Raw genomic sequence first — 5,391 nt, 5'->3', positions numbered from 1 at the left:
GAAGAGGGGGCGGGGGGGGGGGGGGGGCGTGATGAATTGGGCGATTGGGATTGATATGTATACGCTGATGTGCATAAAATCGATGACTAATAAGAAGCTGCTGTATAAAAAATTAAAAAATAAAAAGATTTCCCCCTGAAAACCAACAGGGAGATCGTCCAGTATATAAAAGGATTTAAAGGTAAAAAATAAAATAGGTAAACAACGACAACAACAATAACAAAGAAAAAGAACCTGAGCTTCATTAAGTCCTGAAACCAGGTGTGTGATCTCAGTTGGAAGACTGCGGGTTTGGGCCTGGTTCAAGTCCCGGCTGCATGGGTTCAAGTCCCAGTCAGGGTTTTGACCGGGTTTGAGTCCTGGCCACATGGGTTCAAGTCCCAGTCTGAGGTGCATGGTTTCAGGAACACCTGCTCCGGTTGCAGTTCCCTGCAGGGACCCAGGGGCCCCAAGCCCAACTCCTCAGGGGCTGCCTGTCCCTGCCCAGCCACTCTTGTTCTGCCCAATGAAGCCTCTGACAGACACCCACCAAGGGACAACCAGAGCCCCTGCCCGCCCTCAGACTCAACTCTTCCCCAAGCCAGTGTTTTCAAACTGCAGTCCAGACCACAGAGCAATGCACTTGGAAAATCCTAACCAGCATTAAAAACAACACCAACATGATGTCGGACAGGGAAGCATCAGGGCACACTGCGGGCAGGACTGGGGCTGAAACCTGGCTCCCCTCCGCGTGCGCATGCGCTCTCTTCTTTCTCCTGGGTCACAGCATAAAACGTGTTTATGTCAGGGTCAAAGAAGTGGAAAGCCAGAGTACACAGGGTGCTGCACAGGGTTGGGGTGTGTCTCCCAAGCATTTCTCAAGACCTACCTGGAGCTGTGTGCTGGGAGGGATAAGGTAAAATAAGGTGGCTGAACAAAAAACAAAAAGGAAAGGAGCAGGAGAACCCAGAGTGGGGAGGGAGCAGTCTGGCCAAGGGGCAGGGAGGAGCTGGGATCTGCCAGGAGTCTCAGAGATAAGATAAGAGGAGCAGGTGTGGAAGGCACAGCAGGCAGGAGACCTGCAGGAACAAACCTGTGCACAAACGCACGGAGGCTGACTTGAGAAGGGCCCGAATTAACAGACAGGAAGGTCAGGCGAGAGCACTGACAAGGATCTGAACCAGAACTCTCGTGCCTTCCAAAAACCTCAGGCTCGCTCCCACCTGCCCTTCATGGGGAGCCAGCCCCAGTCAGTCCAAAGACTCCTGCCCAGATCCGCTCTGCTCCTGAGCATGAGACACAGCTACTTTTATTTAAAAGGAGAGCTGTAGTGATAGCCAGGGAAACCCAGGAATGCACAGGAGCCTAGAAATTAAGATGACCCACCGTAACCTGCCCTCAGAGAACCCTTCACCTTCGTAGGAAAGCAGCGCCCAGGCACTGGGCTTCATCTTCTTTTAATCTTTATAAACAACCTAAATGACATGGATGTTATTGCCCCCATTTCACAAAGGAGAAAACCAAAGTCAGAGAGGTTAACTAACTGGCTGAGGTCATTCAGCTCCTGAACGGTGGCCCTGGGGTCTGATACCTGCCCTCCGCTGCTCTGTGCCCACCACACCACACTGCTTCCCCAAATGCTCGGTCCACCAACTCCAAGGCACCCCCATAGGGACAGGGTACTGATTAGACACAAGTGGACCTCCTGTACCCTAATCAAAGCCAAGGAGGTTTTTGGAAGGTGACCAAACCGTTGAAGGAGACAGGAGAGAGAAGGGGGAGCTAGCCCTGCCCATCACCTGGTGCTATTTCACACCCTGGGCTCCACTCTGGGCTTCTGCACCTTATGGCAGTAAACAAGTGTGAGCCCCATAGACCAAATGTCTAGGACTGGGAAAACAGCATGTAATCAGAGCTCAAATGCAGCTGGTGCCAGCTCTCAACAGCTCCCCTGCCCCCTGGCCCCGGACACACACAGACACATTTCACTCTTGAGGAAAGAGGTTTTTGAAAGAGACACCAGGGACATGCAATGGCAGAGGCCAGGGCCCCAGCCCCATCTGTTCAAAAAGACCCCTGCTGGTGGACCATCCACCATACCCCACTGCCCCAGGGGTCCCCAGAAACAGGCTTTCCCCTTGCTCACCTCTAAATCCAATCCAGATAACCAAGGCAACAGTCTCCCATAAGCCACAAACCTGGATAATTTCAAAACCTCACCCTGTCTGGTAACTGATATAAGACCTATTTGACTCAGACTTTGTTTTCAGGCTTAAAACTAATTCTGCCTAAACTGCTCACCCAAGTTATCATACCCACAAACTAAAGTTTCACTAGAGCAAAGCTGATAAGCGATTTTTTTGGCCAGTTTCCCCTGCCCTAGCTCTGCAGTTCATTGTGAAATACCCATTTCTGGTCCTGCACTCTGCAGTTGCAGCTCTGGAACCCACCAGAGTCCAGTCCTAACTTTTCTGGTCTCTAAGTATGTCAACTCTGAGCATAGTTCTGTGATGGGCCAGGATTATACCTACTTTATGACGATGATTTTTTTAAAATTCAAAAGAGGAAACAATGTTAAATAAACTGACCAAGTTTTTAATTAAATTCCTGCATTTGAGACATATGAGTAATAATGGTCTCCTGCAGTATTTTCCTAACTGTATTTTCCTCTTTTTTTTTCTTTTTTTTTGCGGTACGCGGGCCTCTCACTGTTGTGGCCTCTCCCATTGCGGAGCACAGGCTCCAGACGTGCAGGCTCAGCGGCCATGGCTCACGGGCCCAGCCACTCCGCGGCATGTGGGATCTTCCCGGACCAGGGCACAAACCCGTGTCCCCTGCATCGGCAGGCGGACTCTCAACCACTGCACCACCAGGGAAGCCCTTCCTAACTCTTTTAGTTCACATATCCCACTTTCAAAGTGGAAAATAAATAAATAAATAATACGTCATCTTTAAAAAGTACATATTAAAAATTAATTAGTTATGCCTTTCTTCCTGCCTGAACGGTTGTGTCCTCATACCGGAGAACTTTCCATGGGTTCCCGTCTCACCCGGGACAGCGAGTGCCGTCATGGAGGAGAACTAGAGCCAGCTCCCTGGGAAGGCAGGCTCCATCCACATGGAAATGACATCACGGAAAGCTACCATCCCGCTACTATGGGGCAGCCCCTCCCCTTCTCACATTAACAGATGCTGCTCATAAACAGTCTGTCGTTGTGAGCAGATTCACAGGTGGATGCACATTTCTAAACCGCAGCCCGTGCCAGCCGCCTTAAGGATTATTTACCTAATGTTCAAGGGACGCTGTCCCCAAACCTCCCCACATGCTGCTCTGCTGGGTACAAAGTGACCTTAGTCAATACCAGCTATTTTTTTGCAAAGGAGTGCCTACCCTCAAGGAGCAGGGGTGGGAAGGCGAACAAATGCCAGAGGAAATACCTTTCCAGAACTTTGTTCACCTCCTGGTTTTCAAAAACTGGCTCTCATAAACCCTACTTCTAACGCACCAGAATCCCAACGTGACTCAGAATTCAGCTGTCCTGAATGGTGGGGCAAACCCCGCAAAAGGAATGCACGAGCGCCAGGCACTCAGCTACACCAGCACGCAATTTCATCAGGACCTTAAGTAAATGAAAATCAAAAATGTGTTTTGGGGGCTTTTGATTTTCAAAAGCCCCCAAGATACATTAATCACAAGTTTAAAATCTTATCCTCACCACGATTTCATCTACAAGTATTAGAGTCCTCGCCCACCCCGCTTCACCCTGCTGGTCCTTGAATGGGTTTTCGGGACCTCACGGAGGAGCAATACAGGGATGGAGGGTGCAGTCAGGCTCTTCACCCACTCGCCCTAGAACGCCTGGGCGCCGCCCGGTCTCCTCTGAGCGAGGACCAGTGAATACAGCGGTGAGGGTGGAGGACGGGCACTCACATTTGGGAGTGCCCACTAGGTACCAGCACCAAAATAGTCATTTGGTCAATTCTTTGAACACCCGTTCACTGATGTCTCCCCCCAGCACTCTGGGTTAGTCTGTGCAGGTTCTGGGATAAACCTGCCCTTGGCCCCGGGGTGCTCACAGCTGCAGGAGCATGCAGGCACATCTATAACGGGCACAGACACCCCGGAGACGGCCAGAGGCCCACTGAGGCCGACACACGAGGACCAGGTGCACAGGAGGCAGCTGAGCAGCGGCAAAGCCTGGGAGCCTGGACGGCTCAGCCACTGACACTACGTGTGCTGCTCGCCTCTTCACCCTCCATAGCAAGAGGGGGCTTCAGCTGGCTCACCAGGCCCTTTTTCCAGCCCTAACATGCTAAAGTGCTATAAAGGAAGTGCACAAAGTTGTTGTCTAGAGAGAGAAAGAACTGGAATAAATACAGCTCACCACTCCCCAGGGACAGAGACTGAGAAAGAAGCACAGCCAGTGTCCCCTGACATGAGTCCTCAAGCTCCAAGAGGAAATTTTCCTGCTGAACCCTCACTCTCTGACCTTCCCAAAGAGACTTCTGAGATACCATTTCATTCATGTTGAAAAACAGACTCAGAGACTCCATTAGCTGGAAATTATCTGGGGTATGAGGACCTTCAAATCTAGTCTCCAAAACTAAAAAAAAAAACAAAACAAAAACAAACAAAAAAACCACCAAGTGATGCCTACCTGGCCAGATGCAATAAGATGTATCAGCAGCAATGAGTTGTGTTCTTTTTAAAAATATATGGAAATTCCCTGGTGGTCCAGTGGTTAGGACTTAGCACTTTCACTGCAGTGGCCCAGGTTCAGTGGCCCCATCTTAGTCGGGGAACTAAGATCCTGCAAGCCGTGTGGCACGGCCAAAAATAAATACATACACACATACATACATAAAACAGGCAATCTTGACAAGCATTAAACAAATGAAGGCATCATAAACCTTTCCACCAGGACCCACATGGGGGAATTTTATTTGGGGGGAGGGTTCCCATATGCACCCCCAAGCCCCCCCCTTCACAGCCAGAACTCACCATCTGTCACTTGTCTCTTCTCATGAGGTGACAATAAGCCAGGGACAGTGCATGAATTTACTGAGCCACTGTTCAACCCCCTTCGTAAGTATAAAGTGTGACAAGGCAGACCAGCTCCCATCCAAGCAAAGCCAGAGTGTCTATACCTCTAAAAGCCATCACGCCCTCCTCTTGTCTCTTCCCATCCTGAGCTGCCCCGGAAGCCATGGGATGACTGGTGTAAGGACCCAAAAGCAAGCTGCACAGCAAGCCCTTTGTCTTGGGGAGTGTGTGTGAAGCTCACTAAAGCCTTCTCCCGAGCAGGCTTTGTCCCGCAGCTGTGCACCACCCAATGGCCCACAGGCATCAAGCTCGGCATGTCCAGAACTGACCTCACCCCCCTTACCCCCCCCCCCCCCCACCCCCCCGCC

General features: G+C 50.7%; 1 protein-coding gene across 5 annotated transcripts in view; it reads right to left on the bottom strand.

Annotated features, from left to right (window-relative positions):
- The window catches only part of COQ8A (coenzyme Q8A), a 47,672-nt gene that overhangs the window by 26,674 nt on the left and 15,607 nt on the right, over nt 1–5,391 (bottom strand). The window contains exon 1 of one of the 5 annotated variants that reach the window (XM_024739168.1): nt 4,638–4,688. The exons of the other annotated variants lie outside the window; for them this stretch is intronic. The gene's annotated coding sequence lies outside the window, so the exon portion shown is untranslated. Of the gene's footprint in view, nt 1–4,637; nt 4,689–5,391 lie in introns of those variants that run through there. 5 annotated transcript variants of the gene reach the window in all.

The sequence above is a fragment of the Neophocaena asiaeorientalis genome, unplaced genomic scaffold (genome assembly GCF_003031525.2).
Source record: "Neophocaena asiaeorientalis asiaeorientalis breed wild unplaced genomic scaffold, Neophocaena_asiaeorientalis_V1.1 scaffold347, whole genome shotgun sequence".
NCBI classification, from domain to species: Eukaryota; Metazoa; Chordata; class Mammalia; order Artiodactyla; family Phocoenidae; genus Neophocaena; species Neophocaena asiaeorientalis.
This window is presented reverse-complemented; position numbering and strand designations above follow the sequence as displayed.